The sequence below is a fragment of the Balaenoptera acutorostrata genome, chromosome 11 (assembly GCF_949987535.1).
Source record: "Balaenoptera acutorostrata chromosome 11, mBalAcu1.1, whole genome shotgun sequence".
NCBI lineage: Eukaryota > Metazoa > Chordata > Mammalia > Artiodactyla > Balaenopteridae > Balaenoptera > Balaenoptera acutorostrata.
In genome coordinates, this window is record NC_080074.1 from 92369612 (window position 1) to 92395426 (window position 25815).

At 35.1% G+C, this 25815-nt stretch overlaps 1 pseudogene; it reads right to left on the reverse strand.

The window, feature by feature from the left end:
• Positions 1-13381, reverse strand: part of LOC114235600 (telomere zinc finger-associated protein-like) — a 28137-nt pseudogene extending 14756 nt beyond the window's left edge.
• Between the last annotated feature and the right edge of the window lie 12434 nt (positions 13382-25815).

Here is a 25815-nt window from a genome sequence, read left to right on the forward strand (position 1 = left end):
TCAAAAGAACTCAAGAAAATTCTGGGAGAAAAAACTTGGAGATGAAAGATGGCTTCTGAAACACTTAACAACCTGTGGGCATTTGTTAAGCCCAGGCATTTGAAGAAGCTGGAAGTCCATTACAAAATCCAAGAGAAGTTACTGAGAAAGGGCAGAGAAAATCAAAGACTTTGGATGTAAATTTAGAGACTCAAGTACATTGCTAATTTTCCTTCAGTACACTTGCCAAATATTGGGGCTCCATGGAGTCCAAGGATAAGAATAGCAGAAAAAACTGAAGAACATAAGAGAGTTTTCAGCATTCTCATGAGAAGAGAGATTAGAGTTTTTTACCTAGTAGGGAAAGCACCCCACAGAGTACACCATCTTCTTTTTTGTTTTTTTAATTTATTTTATTTTATTTTTTATTTTATTTTATTTTTGGCTGTGTTGGGTCTTCATTGCCGCGCGCGGGCTCTCTCCAGTTGCGGCGAGCGGGGGCTACTCTCCGCTGCGGTGCGCAGGCCTCTCATTGCGGCGGCCTCTCCTATTGCAGAGCACGGGCTCCAGGGTGCGCGGGCTTCAGTAGTTGTGGCTCGCGGGCCCCAGAGCACAGGCTCAGTAGCCGTGGCGCACAGGCTCCGTTGCTCCGCGGCATGTGGGATCCTCCTGGACCAGGGCTCGAACCCGTGTCCCCTTCATTGGCAGGCGGACTCGCAACCACTGCGCCACCAGGGAAGGCCTACACCATATTCTTAGTTAAAAATAAAAACAAAACAAAAACCTAGAAAGCAGTATAAATCAGAGGTAGATTAAACTTTACTAGAACTTCACCCCCTTTAATTTATCATAATCTGGTTGGATTAAGATGATCAGTCACTGCTCTATCTGTACAGTGAAACGAAAGATAGGCTTTTCCCAGATATAGAAAATAACATTTGAAAATATGATATGAAACTCTACAATATTTTAGAGTCATAATATCTGAAATTCAATCAGAAGTTAAAAAGCACGGCAAAAGACAGTATCATAAGGACAAAAACCAAGAGGAAAACAGAAAATATAAATGGACTTCTATGTAATGCAGACAGATGTAGATTCTTTTATTATATATTTATTTATCTTTAGGCAAAATGACTCATTAACAGAGTCTAACATTAGATTAGATATAGCAGATGATAGGATTACAGAACTAAATATTATGACAATGGAAGATATTTGAACATTTGCATAGAGAAAAATTATAAACATTCGGGAAAAATGAATGTCAGTGTAAATGTCAGACTCAGAAAGAAGGTCTAACATTGATATTGATGAAGTCCAGGAATAGAGGACATGGGATGTGGGGGAAAATTAATATAAGAACCATTAATATTAGAAAGTAGTGGAATACTTCATACTAGAAAGTATTGGAAAAATTAGTTAAAACACACTCAAGAAGTACTGAAAAACTGAATAAATATGAATACAGTAAAAATTACACCTAAGTACATACTGTTAAGACCATTGAAAATCATAAATATATATACACACACACATATGGTATATACATATATAGCATAAAAAATGAAATATTGCCATTTGCCAAAACATAGATGGACCTAGAGGGTATTATGCTAAGTGTAATAAGTCAGACAAAGAAAGACAAATACTGAATGATTTCACTTATATGTAGAATCTAAAAAAACAAAAGAAATGAAACAAACATAACTAAATAGGGACAGAGTCATAGATACAGAAACTAAGCAGATGGTTGCCACAGGGGGAGCGGGGATGAAGGGAGGAGAGAAATAGGGGAAGGAGATCAAGAGGTACAAACTTTCAGTTACAAAATAATTGCGCCATGTGTATAAAACGTACAATGTGGGAAATATAGTCAATATAACTAATTAATTAATATGTGGAAAAAATCGGAACTTGCTTTTACAGAGTGATTGTTATTTTAGGAATTTTTCTATGTGGTTGGATATTTTACACATGTAATGATAATCATAGGTATTATAGTGACATAATAGTGAACCACTTGGAATCACCAATGAGGCACTGGGTAGTTAATTTACGTATTTTCTGTTTTATCCTTCCCCACACTTGTCAGGGAACATATTTTCGTCTCCATCTTTCATGTGAAGAACTGATACTCAGGGACATATTCAAATGGTTTGACTAGTAAGTGGTAACTTGGGCTCAAACTATTCTAACTCCAAGACCTCACATTTTTAAAAGGGTGATGGATCATGAGCCCATAACTAATAATACTGCAGAAAATAGCATAGCCTAAGCTATAGTATCCCTCTATGAACAACATGATCACTTTTTGCAGGTGCAGCTGAAAGCAAAATTAATTTACTTTCCAGGGACTATATAGGTGGTGAGAGTCCTATCTAAAATTTTTGAGATTCCGATTCAACCATCTGACTAAACTTGATTTCAATCCACTACAACTTTCACCTCATCAAGCAGAAATAAATTGATTCTGACCAACTGGGTCTTTCCAGGTCCCGCTTCTCTTCATCCTCTGCTGTTTTTACTCAGTATCACCTTTCCTTTGCTGATAATCTGACCCTGATTTCAGGCTCTTCTTCTGAGCACAATGGCCCATCTTGTTCTATAATCCCCTCTCCATTTGAGTTCTAGGTAGGGTCATTTGGTTGCAAGGAACAGAGACGCATTCCAGCTGCTTTAATAAACATGTGATTTGTAATTAGGAATCACATGGACTGAACCTGGAATGACCTACAAGTTTGTGTTCTTGGAAAATATTTTCATTCGTCTTCTGTAAAATACAGATGATAGTAACACCTACTCTATAGGCTTGTGATAATTAAATGATTTTAGTACATCTAAAGCAGTTAAATTTTGACTGGGTCATAGTAAACCCTAGGTATGTGTGAGCTTTGCTACTGCTTTGCATAGATTTCGAAGTCACTTTTTTTCTTTATGTTTTGTTGATGTGAAATTCACATACAAGTTACCATTAAAAATTCACATTCACCATTTTAGTAAATTTGTATGCAGTACCTTCAACATGTTATGCAACCACCACCTCTACCTAGTTCTAAACCATTTTTTATCACCCCCAAAAGAAAACTGCATGCCTACTAAGCTATCTATCTCCATTCTCCCCTCACTCCAGAGCCATTTTTTAAAAATTGTGGTAAAAACGAGTAACACGAAATTTACCATCTTAACCATTTTTAAGTGTACAGTTCAATGTTAACCGAGTTCACACTGTTGTACAACAAACCTTTAGGAGTTTTTCATCTCATAAAACTGAAACTCTGTGCCCATTCACCAACAACTGCCCACCCTTACCCCAGTCTTTGGCAGCTACCATTCTACTTACGGTTTCTGAAGTTTGACTGCTTTAGATACCTTGCACAGGTGGAATCCTACACTATTTGTCTTATTGTGACCAGCTTATTTCACTTGGCATAATACCCTCTGGGTTCATCAGTGTTGGAGCATCTGGAAGGATTTTCTTCTTCTTTTTAAATTAAGCCTGAATAATATTCTATTGTGTATTTATACCACATTTTCTTCATCCATTCATCTGACAATGGACATTCAGATGGCTACCACTTCTTGGCTACTGTGAATAATGCTACAATGTGCTCACAGCCACTTTTGAATTTTTACTTTGTCTGCAAGTTCTCATTATTCTTCTCCTCTTACTACACACTTACATATTGTTTCTTTCCAATTCTTAATATCTTTCCCTACCTCATAGGTTTTGCTTATAATACCATTCTTAAGTTAATCATTATTAGTCTGATTTCATTACATGATATCACGAAGCATCAAATTTTGGTGGCAGATTTATTACTTTTGTGTATCAGTTATGATGGTTTCAGTAGCAAGATATAGACAAATGCAACTCAAACTGGGATTTGTTCACATGAACAAATATCCAGCAGCAGAAGCTCATGACTGAGGCTTTTCTGTGGATCTCACCTTTGCCCTCCATTTGCAACTGGCTTCTTTATCATGGCAACAAGATGACTTCTGTCAATTCAGGGGCTAAAGGCTTCCTCCTTCACAGAAAAAGAGAGGTCTTCTTTCCTTTATCAACAACAAATCTTGAGTTTTCCTTTGACTGGTTTGAAGTAGAACAAGTATTTATGGCTAAAGTGACCATCCCCACACCTACACTGCAGTTAAGGGGTTTTGGCATACATCGAATGATTTAGCCAAGTCAGGGGACGCCCTCTGGAAATTCAGAGCCTCATTAAGAAGACATAAAGGGGAAATGAATGTTGGAGAAGCAACCAAGAACAACCTACTTGCTCGGAATATTTTTCCTCCAACGATAGCTTCCAATGTCCTGTTGCTGTCATCTTGTTAAGTCTGTACAATCACGCTTTCTGAGTTTTCTAGTGGTTCTATCACATCATGCTTTTATTTACGGTCACAGTTCTTCAGGAACTGCGTATTCAGAATGCTCTGACATTATGCAGGATAGAAACACCTTGAGGGTAACTGCAAAATATCATACTCCTATCTTGATATCAGTTATTGTGACCAAGCACTGAGGCGATTAATAGACTCAGAAACATTGTCTTGACCTGGGGCATTTCTGATACATCCCGAGAGCATCTTTCTAGGAAAGTGAGGATTTTCTTTCTCTCCTGGTTTCCAAACTCAGGTACATAACTCACCCTTATTTATCTAGGAAGGGAACACATGAGGTTTGCATACAATTCAGAAATGTGAATGATACTCTGGTGTGAAAATTAAACTAATATACCTCTGGATTATATTCACATCTGTGTTCACTCACACTACCTTGCACTAAATAATAAATACTAAACTTGTTTTAGTGTTATTATTCTCATTTTATAGATCAAGATACTGAGGCTCTGAGTTAGTACTCTTGTTATAAGAAGAAAAAGTCACTTAATTTGTGTTGCAAGAAGTGAAGCAGCGATTAGAACTTCAGTCTTTCGATTTCCAAATCCTCTTGTCTGTTTTAGAGGAATTTTACTCTTGGCAGTCTTCTTTATCATGTTCCATAAGTGTAATTTTATTTATAGTAATCTATTGTCTTACATGAGCCTGTAGGTATCGTTTGGAAAGGTATTTCTTTGGATGTTGAAAACTTCTAGACTGTGCTGGCAGTGGACACACTGTCATTGTCAACTATTTTGTCAGGCTGTCTTTATTTTTTAAATTTTTATTTATTTATTTATTTAACATCTTTATTGGTATAATTGCTTTACAATGGTGTGTTAGTTTCTGCTTTATAACAAAGTGAATCAGCTATACATATACATATATCCCCATATATCTTCCCTCTTGCGTCTCCCTCCCTCCCACCCTCCCTATCCCACCCCTCTAGGTGGTCACAAAGCACCGAGCTGATCTCCCTGTGCTATGTGGCTGCTTCCCACTAGCTATCTATTTTACATTTGGTAGTGTATACGTGTCCATGCCACTCTCTCACTTTGTCCCAGCTTCCCCTTCCCCTTCCCTGTGTCCTCAAGTCCATTCTCTAGTAGGTCTGCGTCTTTATTCCCGTCCTGCCCCTAGGTTCTTCAGAACCGTTTTTTTTTTTTTTTCAGGCTGTCTTTAATATGTTAGTAGAACAAATCAGAAACTAGTTTTAAAATAAAACTAAATAATTGAAAAAATATTACTGTAGAGAACATGTCTTAACTAGCTACTTGCATCCTTCAGTGGGTTAAGTTATACGGTAAGCATCAATCACTAGAAAACAATTAATTGCAGAATTTTACTAGTAAGAATTTGAAGTTAATTTTCCTAACTAGCATTTGAAGCTGGAAAAAATGAACTCCAGGTTTTCTAGATGCAGTTTCCAATTCTGACATTTTAATTCAATGCCTTCATTCATGAGGGAACAGAATACAGATATGGTATTCTCTGAATGTGAATTGTCCTCCTTGGGCACAGTTTTAATATAACACTCCATAAGAAAGGCTAATTTTCCTGTTGGGAAGTTAGGACACATTTTGGAAATATTTTCTATGGGATAGAAATAGTTTTTATACAGTTTTGTTTGTGGCAATTTTGTATAAGATGATTTTGTTTGTGCATGAATTTGTGTGTGTGAGCCTCTATTTTTGTGTCTATGCCAGGATTTTATTGTTTCATAAATATTGTATTTCTGATAATCTCAAACCTTAATTTGCTATTTGTTATACCTAGGAAGCCAAGTCTATCAGACATATTCTGCACTTATGTGAAAGTCTTTTTCTTATTTGCTGAGTGGTTCTCTAGCACTCTTGCAGATTCAGTGGCTTCATTCCATTAAACTACTTGTTTTCCAATTTAAGACAGCAACAGGGAATTAGAAAACTATTTAATTTGGAATGTGCTGGTCTCTTCCAACCTGGATCTAGCCTTACACGAGTGCACACCAGTAAATACAGGGGGAAAAAAAATGTATGCTCACTGGGCAAGATTTAACTTTAACTAGGGAGAATATTAATGAGATGTTCTGAAATATGCACTTACATCTAAATACCTATACAACAGTTATTCTGTATATGCGTGTATATGCACGATTCTTTGCCTATTTGAACTGTACTTTCCATATGGCACTCAAATCACTCAGAATTTTTCTATTTAACAACTTAATTCAAAATGTAGCTGAGAATCAGAAGTACAATGAAGAAATCTTTCAAATATATATAAAAAAGTCACAAACTCATGAACAGAAGATTTTGCCTTCCCCTTTAAGCCCACTATTTAGATGACCTCATTGTTGCTGTGTAGCTGTCAGTACTTTGAAGGATAGAGTTGTAGGGGAGCAACACCCCAAATGGTGTCCCTTTGGCATGAGAATTAATTTAGGTTGACTTTTTTTACAGCCCAAAAGACTTAGGAAGAAGCTCTGACTTTCCCCATAACTGCCAAAAAGAATGTAGACAGAGGACCTGTTCCAGGAAGGGAGCTCTCACCATAAATAACTATAGCATGAACTAGGTGTGTAGACAGGGAGGAAATTTGCAAAGTCTGCTTGTTAAAATTCATCTCTTTGGGGCTTATGCCTCTAAAATAGTGTCATGATCTGTAGGATTAAAATCAATGTTAAATGCTATCAGACCTTACTAAAACATTCTAGATTATTTGTTTAAAAGTTTAAAAAAATGCCAAAATTTTGCTTCTTCTCTGGTCCCATTAAAGTGTGAACAATGATTCATTTTTTGAAGTAGTCGCTGTATAAGAATTTGAAGAACTTGGAAAACAAGCTATTTTCCACAGTCTTAAGCTTAACAGGGATATAACACATTTCAATATTTCTAATTAAACTGACATAATAGATGATGATAACATCTGTTTTTTTGTAATAAAACCTATTGATGTGGCTGACCTGAATGTTTCTTATCTGTAAAAGACAACAAATGAAGATAAGTAGAGTTATAAAGGAGGAAAAATTTACCACAAAATAGCTAATTCTGTAACTCCAATATTAATTATCTCCTAGAAATAATATTCAAGAAACCTTTATTTAATAAACATTAAATACGAATTTTTCAGGGTATTTAAGAGATATTTGAACATAGATATAAAAGGTGCTACTAAAGTTTCTTTTTCTCTCAAAAATATATTCAGGTAAAAATTTATTCTCTTTAAGAGAATTTAACTTTTAAGTCACAAGTCAATAAAAATTTTAAGCCATTCATACCCATTAGAAATTTTAAAATTTTTGCTTTTTTGGTGTTTGTACAATAGAAATAAAAAGCCTCTGTGAATGACTGGACAACACTGTCAATGTTACGTACAGCAAGAACAAAGAAGTTACCTTGTGTCTAACCCTTAAAACGTGACCAATAAAATTACACTAAAAGAGAGAAATAGGGCTATAGTAAAAAAAACATGGTTTGCACTGTTTGACATTACAGCAGAGATTTTTGCAATACAGAAACAGAAGTTTCTTAGAAAGCAGTCATATTTCTAAGCAGAGGATGGAATCCCTAATCATCATCAACTTCTGCAGTTTGACTCTAAGATGGCGGCCGTGTCAACAGATGTGTCGACACAAAAAACACACTGAGAGCTGGTCCTTTCAAACAGCCCAGAAGTAAATTACCCATGAACAATATAATGCTACTTAACTTGTAATTGTGACAACCAGAACCAAAAATTACATCCAGGCTGGGCAAGCAGCACGTGCGCTTCCTTCTCTGTAATTATGCTGTTTATATTTTCTCATCTTTATCTTCTTTTCTGGCTAAAAGAATTACTCCATTTAGTATTTGTATTCTTTTTATTTCTAGAAGGTCTGCATTTTGTTTGTTTTCCACAGTGTTTAATTTGGTCATAATATTGTCTTATCTTTTGACTTTTTGGGCGGATTGTTGAAAGCAAAACAGTGTTTGGTGTGAGTAATTTACGCAAATAATGCGTGTGGGAGGTCTGCCACTAGGGGAGGGCAAATACAGATTTGTGTGAGCTGGGGGAAGAGGAAGGGGACTAACGTGTATTGAGAATCTACTCTCCCTGGACCTTGAGGCTTGGCATTTTTATACATATTACATACAATTATGTAATTCTTACAATAGCTTTGAAGATAGGACTTCTGTATTTAAGGGTAAATAGCCTTTCTGACACTCACAAATGCTGGGATTGGCCCCAGGGAATAGAATTAGAAAGCACTGGAGGCTGAATTTCAACCCAGGCTTACATCCTTGCTCCCCAGTAGGGGGTGCTGATAGTTCCTGATAGTAGAAGGAGGGGTTGAGAAAAATTATGACAACACTGGAAAGAGTTTTCATTATCCCCACCACTTTCTGACACTCCCTTTCTGACACTCCCTTTCCCACTGACACACAGACACAGACACACAGATATCAAAGATTCTCAGCGTGAGATACACCAGAAATCGCCAGAGGTGGGATCAGGGCACCAAGCTGCATGGCTGACTGGCCAGAGGTCTTCTACTGTGGTTCTCTCACCTCCTGCTGGAAAGTCAGAGTAGAGGAGTGCGGTGGTGGAAATGAAGACACACTTTCCTTTCTGCAATTGTGAGAAATGCAGGCATATTTTCTTAGAATTGAGGCTCTGGATGCATTTAGCTTCCATTACACTGCACGATTTTTGTTTGATATATTATTGTTTATAATCTTGCTTTAACAATGCCTATACAGTAGTTTTGGGCTGTTCAAATTGGCATCTTTCCTTACTTGTTTGGGTGGAATTCAGTGTTGACTGAGGTCGTATATCAAATAGTGTTATCACCTACTAACAAGGTTTATATATAAAGGTCAATTTTACAGAGCAATGTCCTAAAAATTTCTGTATTAGCATACCAAAGAGTTTTTCTTTTAGTCGTAATGAATGAAAGATATAAGGATGTATCTGACACCTTATATTTGACATATGATGAATGTCTCAGTTACTAACTTATTTTTCCCTGTATTTTACCATGCTATACAAGAACTTTTCTAGCTATTGATTATAAGCAGAATTATTTTTATTATACATAAATTACCAAAAAAAGGAACTAATTCAAGTGCCCTTTCTTTAGCATTCAAAAGCAGCCTGACACTTAGATCAGCTACCTGGACATTCAAAGAATGAACCAAAAATTCTGATCTCTTCTTTTTATATACTAAAAACAAAACATCTGCTTTCAGGAAATGCATATGTGACATTACTTTTATAGAGCATTATTGAGGCAAATGTTTAAAAAATATATTTATAATACAATACTCTTTTTAACTTGTGTAAGGAAAAAATTTAATTAAATACAGAAAAAAATAATGTTCTGCTTTTCTTGTTGTCTTTCTAGACGTCTGGAACATGAATATCAAATTCTATTACGAAAAATGTTAATGAAGTGAAAAATCCCTCTGTAAGCAGAACACACACACATTTTTTCAAAAAGGTAAGTCCCAACAGATTTCAAGCTCTTATTTCAAACAATATTTAATGCAAAATAATTTCAGTAGAGCAATATATTTTGAACAATCTCTGTTATTCACTGTATGTGATTCAATAGACATGGCTTTAGTTCTATAATAGCCCTGATGCTTAAATACAGGGTAACCTTTTCTTAAAAAAATGAATAGCCTTTAAATCAAGTTTATTTTGGAGTTTTATTGCTGTTCTTGTGATATTCACATCCTAATGGTCGTGAAACCAGGATTGAATGCTGCTAGGTATTCGTGGCACATAAAGTAAATTATCTTATCAGCACCTCTTCCACTTCCTTGTGGCCTTTCCTGTGTTGTGCAGATGTGAAATGCTAAAGACTGCATTTTCAGGACTACCTTGTAGCAAGAATTCTGGATGTAATTTGGTTTCTACTGATCATGTGTACTCATGTAAGACTTGAATTCAGAGCTGCGCTAAGTGCAGAGAAGGGCCTAGCATCAATCTGGCTGGGGGAGCAGAGCCTGCAGCCAGCCTTTCTGGTGGAGCCTCGTTATTCCTGGATCACAGCAGGCTGTGTGTTCCCCAAACCAACAATTGCAATGCAGCTCTCTGCTCTCCAAGTTCCTGCTAAGATCTTGTGATCCTGAAGCCAGAATTTGGGAGACCAGTGTCCTCCTTTCGTTTCCTGGTTTTGGCAGTCTAGTGGTCAATTCTGTGACGTGATTTTGGAATTATTCAAGGAGGCCCAAACATTGATTTTTGTTAGCATTTAATTCCTTTTAAGTGCCTTTTCTGCAGAAATACCTACAGCAGTTTCTGGTAGCTGCGAGCTAGACCCTGACTGATGCCGGTATTTTCACAAAATGATTCAGTGATAAAATGAGAACAAAGCGAAGAATTTCTGAAGATGTTTGAAAAAATTACCTGTTAGAATAGAGTATCAGAGAGAGAGAGAGAGGGAGAAGGATGAAGAAATTGAGAGAGAATCCCGATACGTTGTATCTGGGGACAAGCGTGGGACAAGCGTAGAACAAGGGAATTTGAAATGATTTAGGAGATGATTCTTAGACAACTCAAAGGCGAGAGCAGTTCTACCTCAGTGGCCTCATTTCAGTTACCAGAAAAGCAAACTGTTTGCTGACTTATCATTATGTTTTAAAAGATGACAAAAGCCTTTGTGACATTCCTCTCTACAGAAGAGTATGAGTATTGTTCTAAACAGTCTTTCATGGTTTTGTAAAGAAACATTTCCAAGAGTATAACTCAAAATTAATGTTCTTCATCTCAGCATCATAGATTTGTGAATTCCCTCACGTGGTCTCTGACACTCTGAAGCTAAATGCAGAATGTTGTGTATGTAGATATGGAAAATTTTCCAGTGAACGATCTTCCAATGTAAGTGATCTCCAGATTCTCAAAAGGTCCCATGATTCAAAGGCCAAGAAACAAAAAGGATCCTATAGACCATACAGGAAAATCACTCTTTCTACACTGTAGTTACACTTCCTATGTGCATAAGAGAATTCCTATGTTCATGTGATATTGTATTTAATTTTTATCATAATTTTGTGTAAAGCACTCAGGATAATTCTTTGGCTTTTTATGATAGCCCAATGATGAAAATATTTAGCCCTATTCTATGTCCAGTTTAAGGTAGGAAACTAAAGGCTTACATTTAGTTATTAACCATCGGCTCTGTATTTGAAATAAAGAAAAAAAGTCATTGGTTTACCCAAATAAACATCTGTCTCAAAATGTTGGAAATTTTATATATTACTGTCTATGATTTGCCATAAGTAACTTGGTTATTTTTTAAAATGTCAAATCAGTACAGTCATCACATGATGGCAAGACATGGATGAATCTCATAATGTTGGGTGAAAGCAGAGTACATAGCATATGATTCCATTTATGTTCAATTCAAGAGGAGACAAGAAAATCTATGATGTTTCTTTTGGAAAGGAGAGGGGTAGTTATATTTGGCAGGGATTCAAGGGCATTTCCCTGGCATCAGTAATGTTCTATATCTTTACCTGGTTGTGTTCTCTTTCTGATGATTAATTTTACTGCACATTAATGATTTATCTACTCTTTCCTTTTTTTGTGTTATCCTTCAATAAAACATATTTTAGAAATTCCTAAAAAGTTCACCAAACACTATATTTGTATTAACTGCTTGGTCAAGCTCTATGGATTCCCCTTTCTTTCACCATATTTTCCTTCCTACCTTAAACCCCTCTAATATTCTGCCAGGCATCACCATTTATCTTTAGTTACTTTGGTGGTCACATCCAGTATTCGAAGGGAAGAGGTCCCTTAAGATATTTGCTCTGGGCATTAGCTGAAGGAAGCCTATGGGCTTGCTTGTGGCCAGGTGGGAAGTGGGAGGTAACAGTATTCTTATTTGATCTTTCATTTATTTGATCTCTTATTTATTTGTCATTTGATTTTTCATTTATTTGGTATAATCCTCTTCATTTCCAAGACTCAAAAAATTCTATGAAATAACTTTCATACTCATCTCTTCAGTATTTTATTTGTTACATATCCTAGATTCAGGAAGAGACCTAGTTAGTGAATTTTAGTCTCACATGTTCTACTACTTTTTCGACCGAATATGCAAAATTAGAACTCTAGAGGCTACTTCTTTCTGGGTACCAGTACTTACATATGAGAAAACTGCTACTTATAAATGGTATCTATTCTTAGAATGAGCTCAAGGTCTAAAAAGCTAAATTTGTCATTTAGCTAAAAAATAGAGCCTATAGGAATATACATCCTTTTTGCAATTATTAATGATTTTTTACAAATCTTTTTAATTTAATAATACATATAAGCAATAATTAATTCTAAGAAGAATTAAAAGAAATACATATATCTAGGTATAAAAAGACCCTTTTAAAATACATTTTTGGAAATCTTAAAATCTTCAACTACAGTTTAATATACCCTAAGTTTTTTCTAAGAAGATAGCAGTGTAATTTAACCTGTATCTGAATATAGAGAATCTTACCTCTAGGAACAGGCAACACCTTATATCAAAATCCCATCAAGTCATTTTTCTCCATTTATCTTCTATCCATCATAACCATACTAGTTACTATTTTTACATGATTAACTGGTGAGTGAGATAAGCTAATTTGCTTTTCCTATCACTACCAATCAGAATAATCAGCAACCTCAAGTAAACTCCAAGGTTCATCATTCTGTTTTATGAAAACATAATTTTGAGTTCAAGTTAACGTGGGAAGCACTGCAACCTATAACCGTCTCTTGAATACTTACAACTCACATCGGTATACTAAACTTCCAAGAAGTTTCTCAGAAATAACACTTGACTAACTTAAAGCATTTTTAAAATGTATCTGCTAGAATTTTGTTTTGTATAACACTTCTTAATATTCTACTTATGTGCTCTGCAGAATACACTTTGAGTAACTCTAACATAGATCACTGAGGAATTATTACTCACTTCTGCGATTTCATAAACATTGTGTACTGGGCACAAGGTATAGAGCTTCATGCCATTACGTAGAGCCTCATGAAGCGTACAAGCTAATGACATGCTTCCTCTATCTTACACCTTTCCTTTCACCTTAAGGCAAAGAAGAAAGAGCTCACTTTTCATAGTATGTGGAAAAGTCTTGCATAAGCCTACCCAGCTCTTAGCAACTATCACCAAAATTTGTGTTATGATTTTGATGGGGTTTCCTCCTTCCTCCAGGTATAAATCCAAGCTTTCCAATGCATATTTAAATACAAACATTGTAGAATTAAGATATTCATTTTTTCTTATATTTACACTTTTTCTAACATTTCTTCTAGTGGTGAATAGAAAAAATGATAAATAGAGTTTGTGGGCAAGTATTTAACTACTCACCAGTCAGAAAGAGAAGAAGAAAGTAGAATTAGGAAGAAGATGACGTTGTTCAAAGCATTCCAAATAAAACAATAACCTTCATATTGCCCAACCCAAGGGAATTTATTCACATTATTTTCTGTGGTTATGTAACAATAATGCAAATGGCACTCCCTAGACTTGGGCAATGTGTTGGAAACATTTACAATCTTTCAAAGGAAATATTCATAATCTTTTGGGATAGTTCAAAGGGGAATTTTATAGAGTGAAGTAGTTAAGATTATGTACCCAAATCTTGGTACTGAGAGTTGTTGGCTGTTAGAAAAATTCCCTCTGTGGCTCACTTTTCTGATCTGAAACATGATAACAGTAGTGGTGTTTCAATCATTTAATGCTAAGAAAAGAACGTGATATAATGAATATTAGTTTTATTAATTTCAAGTGCTTTCTAGTTACTGATGCTTAGAACATATTTGGAACTGTTAGATGATTTGATAGCTGTTCATTCATTAGCACAACAAAGACAAGGTGCTTACAATGTACTTTGTAAAGTTCTGAGTTGAAAACCTGCACTTCGATCATGGTGCCTGTATCTCTGCTCTCAGGGAGCACATACTCTAGTTAGAGTAGGCAGACAATAAATAATCTGAACGTGATAATAGAATTAAGACCCAGATGATAAGATGGCGTTTTGCAACTGAGAATCTGAGAAAACAGCATCAGTTAAAAAAGATCTGATGTCAAATGGATAGATGGAAAAAGAGAGTATGTGTGCAAGTCAGAGACTACTGACTCTGACTACTTACCAGTCAGAGGAAGCAGAAGGGAGAACAATTAAGGGGTGTATTTGAGAACCAGGAGGAGCTCCAGTGTGTCTGGGCAGTCATAAGCTTAATGAAATCAAATTATTAGGGAATAAAACAGACATAATCCCACCTTTGTGGATGTTATTGCCTTGTATAATATTAACCTTTTAATTTTAGGAAAGCTCATTGATTTGAAAGAATCCCAAATGAAGCTGGTGCATTGCCCTCAGAATATTAAAATTTAATACAGGTATTGTTTATGACACTCAACTTCTTCAAATGTATTCTCTCATCTCTAAGACAAGGGTAGTTACAATTGTTCTGCATACTTCGTAAGGTTATTGATAGCCTTGAATCTGATGATATATCAAGAATATTTTGCAAAATAGAAAACGATAAGCCGTTGGAAATTATTATTACAAATACCTGATATTTTTTCTATAAGGTGGTTTACTATCGCCTCTATTTCTAGTCCATTACTATTGCATTGAGGACTACCCCATTATACTTTTTAAAATTAAAAACAACCACTAGCAGTCTCTCTTCACCTTACATGAGTTTATATTTTTTCCACAGCATTTACATATTTATCACCTGCAATATAATAGGGTGAAGGTAGAAATTCTTGTCTATATCATCACTGCATTATCCTCCATATCTAGAACAGTATCTGGCACAGAGTAAGTAGTCAGTAAATATTTGTTGTATGAATGAATCAATTTTAAAAAGGGGTTTAGTTTACAGATCACCATTAACTTCATTGTAAGAATTATTTTTTGCATTGTTAGCATATGTTAAAAGAGACAAGGAAGATAGAATTATTGTCAAGGTGAAAAGCAGACGAGTCAGAGAGAAAAGAAAAATAGCCTAGTGGACACTCTTGCCTTGATTCTCTTTATATGACATCAGAGCACATCTCTGAATTGCAATTCCTCTCTGTCAGCTATACATAACTATACCTCCTTACCCTGCTTTACAGATTGGTTAAGGGGATAAAATTGATATGGAGTATGAAAGCTCTTTGACATTATCTAGCTTACACAAATACCAAAATATTATCATAAATAAAGGCTAAAACAAAAAGTAATTATCTAGATACCAGGTGATCTGTGCTGAACAGGAGAACCACAGTCTTTAACAATTTTCTACTTAACCTAAGTTACCCTCAGCACAATTTAACTTCTTATTTTAAAAGTTGCTTAGCATATACTGTATTTCAACCCTAATGATTGGATTTTACTCCTTTAATCAAGATAGTATATTAAAAGAATGAGTAGGGTATTTTTATGCTAAGCAAATTATACTAGTAACTAGTTTGTAATTTGTGATTGTGCATGATTCTGATAGTGAAGAAATTTCATTATAGGTAGGTTGAAAAAGCAGAATGCATGGGCATTTGCACGTGTGGATGCAGGTAAATAAATAGTAAAACTCATTGATAACAAAGACCATTATAATTTGAATAAGATTATATTCTCTCTAGGAGAGATAAAGGGTAATGAAAGACAATTCAGAGCTAGTTTGTTATTACTTCATCAAATACCTCAGCCTCAAGCTGATAAAACTCGCTTGTGTGTCTCCCTTGAGACATTAACGACAATGATGCTGCCAGCCATTTGTAGTGATTTCTGAAATCATTACGATCACTATTTAAACGAGTTTGTGATGGAGGGTAGAGCCAGAGGTGAAACTGCTACATGTGCTTTCATAAAACCAGAAGAAGTGAGTTATGGGCGACAATAAAATGAATTGTATTCAGCCTGGACATATGCAATGAAAAGATAATTTCCCAGTGAAACTAAAAAGGGGCCTTAATGACATATTAATTATGTTACTTATCAAAACTCAGAATTAAATAGTAACTTTATTTGCTTAAATCCTATTAACCAACTTTTAAAATAAGCACTTTCTTTTGCAAATACTAATTATGTTGGCTTTTTACAGATTACATTCATACTTATTGTCTTTATTGCTCCTTAATATATCAGTTCTTTGTGTGTAATCTTCCCTAACCATAGAGCCACAGATAGTTATTTCTGGAACAGATGATCTCCAGATTACGGTACAACAGGTGATTTGGCATTTTGTTTTGGTTTAACGGAGTGTCTGTTCAATAAGAGGGTAGGTTGCATTTTGCCACAATTCATCTGGATATGATGCAAAATATCTACAAAGCTTTTAAAGTGCATAAATAAATCAGTCAATCAATAAATAGTGATAGAACATCCTAGTTTTAAGCAGATATGTAAGACTAGACATATTGTCTTGCATCTGACAGATACCGCTTTGAAAATTGTTATTTTAAATTCCAAACCTTAGTGTCATGATAGCTTTTTGCACCCAATTTGCTTCCTGTTGATTAATTGTGACTGTAACTCAATAGGACACATCCTTTTAAAGAGAGGATTTTTTGAGGAGGAGCAAAATCCTAGTTTTTTTGAAAAATATGAGGGTTGTTGATGGAAAAATGAATAAGGATATCTACAAGATAAAATATTCTTTCAGAAGAGAAATTTTTACTTATATAACTTGTTTCACTGAAAAAATTCAGTCACATGACAATAGGTAGAGCTGTTTAACTTTTTACATATGCCTCTATAACATAAAAACTAATTATAAGAGTTAGAATACTCCAGATATCTTATAAAGCATAGACTTTATCATATAGTTACCAACACATATTTTATCATCTCATATTTTTTATTTTATTTTTTAATTGCCCTAATTGCACATAAAAAAATTAAATTACCATGGCCCTAGCAAAGCCTTCTGCCCTTGCATAGACTGCACTTGGATGGAGTTGCTTGTGGATCCACAAAGGGATCTATTAAGTAGTAGCATTTGACAGCTTGCCTTTTGGGGTAAAATTTAACCTCACTGAGTGAACACTTGGTTATGCTGTCTCTTCTTCTGCCTGCTTCTTGCCTTGTCATTCTTCCAGCTTCTGTGGTCGGGAGCAGCTTTTCAACTACATATATGTGAGTTCTATCCACAGATGGTCATCTCTTCTTGACAATTTTCTCAGCTGTGGTTCCCTGCCCCAGTAGGGAATCCTCAACCTTGCTCCTACCTGTGCTTTAGTCTGATTACCTGCTGTATCCTCAGCCTATCTTGTTCTCCACCTTTAGTCTCAATAAAATACATTGTTTACCGGATTCCAGCTCTGATTTGCTGGCTCTGACAGCTGACTCACTGGGCAGCTGATACCTGGACATTACTGCAGAACTTTGCAGCCCGCCTTCCCTCACCCCACACATGTTTGGTCCAGACAGGCTCCTGATTATCCTATGCTTCTCTCTAGCCTCACACTTCAAAGAGCTAACATCAAAGTTGTCTGGTATTTGTGTCCAAGAAACTCTACCAGAGTTACCTTACAATGACTTCCACACACATTTCATACTTTATCTATTTTTTGCGGTTCCATCATCAGAGAACACATCCTATAGTTTTCCCCATCTCTGTGGCTTCATTTATTTGCATTTATTCTTCTGGATAACATTTAATATCTAGTTGTTTCCTCCTTGTTTTTCTCCACCCTTCTCAACTGATGGTTATTTTGCTTCTTAAATACTTCCGGAAATTATTTCTCCTCTACAGCCCTATTTATTATTCCCGCCATTCAGGTCCTTACCATTTCTCATTTGGATTGTTTCAGAGGCTCCTTACTAGTGTTCCTGGCCTCAGCTTTACTCCTTTGAATGCCATCTTCCAACCAGGTGCCAGATTAATCTTTCTAAATGGTTTACCTGACCTTCTTTCAAAGGCTTCTTACTATTTGCAGGAAAAAAAAAATAGGAGATAGTCTTAAGTTACAGTGACCTTACAATTTATTGTTCAAATTAGGACACGTGAATAAAAGGGAATATTATTTCTAGTTGTGTCAGTGCAAACAAAATCTGGTCCAATGGAAATATATGGTTGCTTAGGTTAAGATGCTTTCTATAGTCTGTTATCTGACTTCTGCTCCAGTCTCAACTTTTCTGATCCCAATCTCAAAATTTGCATTCAGGTTCTATATCTGCCTCTATTATTCCACATCTCAAAGTCTTTTCATGCTGTCCCATCTGTCTGGACTACCGCCCATCACCCATCCTTTACCTGGTTAATGTCTACTTGTTCTTTACTACTCAGTTTAGGGACCACCTCCTCTAGGAAGCTTTCCTTGACTCCCTCAGGGTATGGTCTCAAATAATATATATATATATATATATATATATATATATATATATATATATATATATATATATATATATCTGCCAGAGTGCTTATTATATTGCTGTCTAATTTTTTTGCCCATTTATTCTGCTAAGCTTTAAGGAAACTTAAGGAAAGATAATTTTTTTATAAAGATACTTTTTTATTTTGTATTTCTGAAAACTTAGAATAAAAATTAGTAGTAATAACAGAGGAAGTAGTAGTAGTAGTGGCAGTGGTAGTAGTATTTATGGATATATATGTAATACTTATTGATATGAAAAAATACCATACTTGAAGTCAGGAAACTTACAGCCTTTTGGAGAGACAGATAGATAATAAAGCAGTATATATTAATAGAGAGAATATTCTAAAGAAATCAGGGAAGTCTTAAGAAAATAGGTGGAATCTGGACCTTACCTTGAGGTTGAGCAGGAGTTTGGAATAAGTAGAGGAAGGCATCAATCCATGTGTCCTTTACTCAAAGGATGACGAGGAACTTCACTTGACCAAATCATCAGAATCAATCATGGTCATCAATGAGGTTAAACGCTTCAGATTTTATTCTATGTCAATTTTCTGAAAATTAATGAATAATAATGCCCTCTCCTCCCCCAACAGCAATTTGCTTAAAAACAAACAAACAAACAAAAAAACAACTTGTCAAATATTTCAATGGGAGGAAAGACTGAGTCACAAAAAACTTGTTGGAACTTGGGAATATTATATGTACTACATTTCCTGTCTTAAGAGTTAGGGAAAAGAGAGGAGTTGCAGGGAATGGATACCATTTTTTCCTATATGTCTTTTTATATCCATCATGTGCACAGAGAAACACATACACACTTAGATTCTTGCATATTAAAATCAAACTTGGCTTGTCAATATACAAGATGGAAGTTTGGTCTGCACATGATTATTCACATTTCTAAGACAACTTAAAATTGCATTGTGCATATAGAATATTGAGCATATTATGTGTTTCGATATCTGATACGTGGAACGTGTTTTTGTTTTTCTCTGTTGTGATGTTTTTTGAATCAGTACAAATTATACATCACTGGCACTTTAAAACAACTATCCTAATTGCTATGTCTTTTAAAATTGTAGGATTTATATACTATAAATAAATAGAGAACAAGAAGTTTTATCAATTTGGTAGAAATTTGCAGAATCATGCAATAGGAAAGACACAGACTAGATTTAAAATGTGTTAAAAGAAAAGAAATTCATCACCATTTATAAAACCTTGACATTTGTGACATGCACAACTCTTGAAATAGAAAAATAGAAAAAATAGACACAAAGGTATCTATCCAAAAATACTGCACTGAACTTTTAACATGAATTGGCACAAGCATGACATTTTATAAATATTTTTAAAAGTTTGTAAAAATATTTTTGAGGCATAAATATTTTGGTTATCTGGCTTTTGTGGACTGAGTCTGCATCTAGATAATAAGTATTTATTTCTATTTATTATTACAGCAAAAAACAATAGTTTGTGCATAGTAGATGATCACAGAAGTTTTAAAAATTTTTGTTTAGCCAATTACCTTATTAATTACATGAAAATAAAATATTTGCCTATTTCAAATATTATGCCAGCTCTTCCGTTAGTTTCTGGAAGAACAAATATGCAGGACTCCTGGTTAATGCATTGAGGGAGCAAATAATATTGTAGAAATTTAGGATATTTTTCTAAGACAAAGTAAACCAATTAATACAATGGCTTCAATAAAAATGTAGAGAATCATCTATTTGTTTATACTATTACCAAGCAACTGGTTGCTACCATATTTGTAAGGTCATTAGATTGTGTAAGTATTGTGTAAGCATATTATGTTTTAAAGATCTGGTCTCACATCATTGGTAGATTTCAGTTGTAGTATCTTTCAGATTTTTGATGGATGTTAATCAAAAAAAAAAAAATGGGCAAAAGATTTGACCAGATATTTCACCAAATAACATATTTGGATGACAATAAGCACATGAAAAGATGCTGAGAATCATTAGTCATTAAGAGAGTGTAAATGAAAGCCACAATGAGATATCATTTCACACCTAATACAATGTCAAAAATTAAAAATAATTGCTATATCAAGAGTTTGCAAAAATGTAGAGAAACTGGAACTCTTGTACATGGTTGATGGAATGTAAAATTGTACTTTGGAAAACAATTTGATAGTTTGTTACGACTTTAAACATACATGTACCCTAAGACGTGGCCTTTTCACTACTGGGTGTTTACCTAGAAAAAGAAAAATATGTACATAGAAATACTCATACACAAATATTCATAGAAGCTTTATTTCGAACTGAAAACCACTCAAAGGTTTATCAGCAGGTAAATGAATTTTTAAAAATGTGGTAAACCCACATAATGGACAATTGTCTAGCAATAAAATAATCAGCTCTTTATATACAAAATCAGACACGTAGATCAACGGAACAAAATAGAGAGCTCGGAAGTGAACCCACATTTATACGGGCAATTAATCTACAACAAAGGAGGCAAAAATATATTGATACAATGGGGAAAAGACAACCTCTTCAATACATGATGTTGGGAAAACTGGACAGCTACAGAAGAAACAAAAACAAAAACTGGACTACTCACTCATACCATGAAGAAAAATAAATTCAAAATGGATTAAAGACTAAAATGTAAGACCTGAAACCATAAAACCTCCAGAAGAAGACATAGGCCGTATGCCCTTTGACATTGGTCTTAGTATATTTTTTTGGCTATGTCTCTTCAGGCAAGGGGAACAAAAGCAAAAATAAACAAATGGGACTACATCAAACTAAAAAGCTTTTGCACAGTGAAGGAAACTATCAATAAAATGAAAAAGCAACCTACTAAATGGGAGAAGATATTTGTAAACGATATATCCAATTCAGGCTTAATATCCAAAATATATAAAGAACTCATACAACTCATCATCAAAAAAACAAACAACCAGTTAAAAAATGAGCAAAGGACCTGAATAGATACATTTTTCCGAAGAATACATACAGATGGCCAACAGGCACGTGAAAAGATGCTCAACATCACTAATCATCAGGGGAATGCATATCAAAACCACAGTGAGATATCATCTCATGCCTGTCAGAATGGCTATTATCAAAAAGACAAAAAACAAGAAGCATTGGTGAGAATGTGGAGAAAAGGGAACACTCGTGCACTCTTAGTGGCAATGTACATTGGTGCAGCCACTATGGAAAACAGTATAGAGATTTCTCAAAAAATTAAAAATAGAACTACCATGTGATCCAGCAATTCTACTCCTGGGTATTTATTCAAAGAAAATGAAAAGACCAATTCAAACAGATATATGCATTCCTGTGTTCATTGCAGCATTATTTACAATAGCCAAGATATTGAAGCAACCTAAGTGTCCACCGATAGATGTATGGATGAAGAAGATGCGGCACATATATACAATGGAATATTTGTCTGCCATAAAAAAGAATGAAATTTTGCCATTTGTGACAACATGGATGAACTTGGAGGGCATTATGCTAAGTGAAATAAGTCAGACAGAGAGAGACAAATATTTTATGATTTCACTTGTATGTGGAATCTGAAAAACAAAACAAACAGAACAGAAACAGATTCATAGATACAGAGAATAGACAGGTGGTTGCCAGAGGCAAGTGGGGTTGGAGGAGGAAAGAAATAGGTGAGAGAGATTAAGAGGTACAAGCTTGCAGCTGCAAAATAAATGAGTCATAGATAAGAAAAGTAGTGTGGGGAATATAGTCAATAACTATGTAGTATCTTAGTATGGTGACAGACCTTAACTAGACTTATTGTGGTGATCATTTTGAAATGTAGAAATATATCAAATCACTATGCTGCGTAACAGGAACTAACATAGTGTTGTAGGTCAATTATACTTCAAAAATGAACAAACAAACTCATAGAAAAAGAGATCAGATTTGTGGTTACTAGAAGTGGTGGAAGCATGGGATAGGGAGGTGGGGAATTGGATGAAGACAGTCGGAAAAACTTCAAAAAACAAACAAAAATTAACTATTTAAATATACTACATAGGTAAATAGCAAAATAATTATGTTGAGTAAAATAAGTCATGAAAAAGAGTATGTGTTTCATAATTCCACTTATGCAAAATTCTAGAAAATGAAAACTAGACTATAGTGACAGAAGGCTTATCTGTGGTTGCTTGGGAACGGAGGGGTGGGGTTAGGAAGCAGTGGGAAGGGAGAATTATAACGGGCAACCTGGAGGATGATAGACGTTTCATTATCTTGACAGTGGTAATTGTTTCAAGGGTGTATACATATGTCAAAACTTATCAAAATATACATCTTAAATATGTGCAATTTATTTTATGTTACTTGCAGAGGGATATGGGTCAAAGGGATTGAAGGAAAACAGCAGCCTGCCAGAGACTGGGTAATCCATGAGCTATGGTGCAAATGACCTTTCTCCCTTTTGTTGTCCTTTCACATCTGACTACAAATAGAAGAGGGTATTGGTGTATTAGTGGGAAGACAACACATTTGGGGATATAGAAGAACTCCTACTGCAAATATTAAGGCATCTGCAGACATCCTTCATTTGCAAAAGTGAAAGCCTGGCTCACAGTGAAGAAACTTCAGATGACTTGCCTCATTTTCTGCTAACATTGCTTGCCTTCAAAAGACTCAGAAGTCCACTGTTTAAATAAAAAGAATGCCCAAAACTTTGTAGTAGTTGCCTGTGATCAATTTTATTTCTTATAAACAATCATTAGATAAACAAATACATATTACAGGTACAGACTTATGATTACTTAGGCAATCTGCACAAAGATAATTCTTTTGTCTGATTCACCAGAATAAAAGAATAAATACTGTTCTGTTTCCACAATAGAATTCTGCTTTGTGTAGAGGTCACTTAATTTTAACCTTTATAATCTGACAGGATGGGTTGTTAAAACAAAGAACAATGAGGGAATTCCCTGGCAGTGCAGTGGTTAGGACTCTGTGCTTTCACTGCTGAGGGCCCCGGTTAGATCCCTGGTCAGGGAACCAAGATCCCCACTAGCCGTGTGGCATGGCCGGAAAAAAAAACAAAACAATGAAAACATGTTACCCAAAAGTAGCTTTTAGGTCTATAGATTGCCTTAAGCCAGGTTAATGAGTTCAAATGATGTAAACATGTAAACATGTTTCACTTGATATAAAGTTTTAGAATTTTCTCAAAGCACAGTTGTATACACGTATATACAAACTGATTGGCACATAAGGTAACAAAAGCTCTTCCAATCTTATTTAATTACAAACTATGGACAACCTCCTTTTCAATAAAATCTGCTTTCCAGATTTGTGCTTAAGCCTTTTACTTATTTAATCAGTGATGTTGAATATCCAAATACTTAGTTTTTACCTATATGGTCTTTGTTCACTGTAGTCTCAAACTTCTTATCTGGATACTTCGGGTAACTAATACACAGAGCCCAAGGATAGTTAAAGCGTAAGTCTGAGATTCGTAAATCTAACTTCTATCCTTTTCCTGTCACAACTGACGGTAACCTTGAAGAAATCACTTAATCTCTTTTTGTGTCTCCATCATTTCACTATAAAACTTAGATAATGATACTTATCTCGCTGGATAAGAAGGAGACGTTAATGTTTGTAAAGCCCTGGAGATCTTTAGATAAAGTAAACTAGCACAGAATTGCTAACATAAATAAATCGCTATTGTTATATTCCTTCCTCTAACAATTTCAAGATATATCTATATCTATAGATATGTAGATATATAAAATATATAAATGTATATATAAGTGGATCATTACAAGTACTTCATCCATGTTACTTTGTTTAAATGACTCACTGGTAAATGTAATATACTAGATGTAGAAGGATTTTGGTGTAATACATATCAGTTGCTCCATTAAAATTAATAAACTTCCTTTTTACCTGCCATTCTTTACAGATGAGATTCTCATATACAATAAATACACTTTTATAGAATACACCTTAACACCTGCCTTACATAGATCTAGGGAACCACAACTCTGAATTGTTTTTTATTTCTTAATTTCTAGTATCTACAAATTAATGAAATATTAATTATTGAAATAAATAAGCATCCAGAACCAGAATGTTTCATATTTTCTCAAAATGTCCATTAATTTTACTTAGGTGACTTCATCTATTTCAAAAAGGAGGAGAGCAGACTGTTAGGAAAAGAACTTTAGGAGATGCAATGATAAACTGGACAAAATTCCCTACTCAAGGATCCTATACTTTAGTAAAATACATAACTACCTCCAATACAGACCCTGAGAAGACGTGATGATCTACTACAAACTAAATATGAGGAAAGCATAGGACTGACTCATTCTGGGCGGTGTATCTGAGAATGCTTTATGACAAAGAATGAATTTAACATGGGCCTAGAAGTATAGGTGCTTAGGATGGCATTGGGAGGAGAAAAGGGCAGGAGGTCCAAAGAAGCAATTCTGTGCAGATATGACACTTCAAAATATGGTGTCAATGGGGATGACTGGGTTCAAGAACAGCAGAAGCCAGGTAGCAGCACATAATTGTCAGACCCAAGGTGGATGCAATTACTGTAATGAGCAACAAGACTGGAACGGCCAGCAGGGGGCATTGATACATAGAATATACGATAAGGGAGACTAAACCATTAAGTTATTAGACCTAAGAAAGATGGGCAGCCAATGAGGTCATTATTTGACTAAACATCAAAAACAATAAACAGCTGGCGAGCAGAAGACTGATGTTAGTCACCACAGTGGAAAATCATAATCCAGTTTCCTTACTTGCAATAAGTCTTCCAAGGGTGATTAGATATAAATCAGGAACTTAAGCAATACCAAGGAAGCTAAAACACCACGACAGCCCTCCATTAGAGAGGAGGAACACACAGGTCAGGTGATAAATGCATTCCTGCCCTAAGTTTGCCCCACAATGGATCCAATGGATTAGAACACCAACCAGTGGTCATTTTTCCAGTCATGGGTACATAATAAGGATAAAAACACTTAGCAGCTGATAAAACTTTCACACTGGCTTCCTGTGGAGTAAGAACCAAGACTTTACTGTAGGGAAGCTGAAGAGGATGCCTTTGAAACTGTGTACACATCCTTGGCTCAGTTA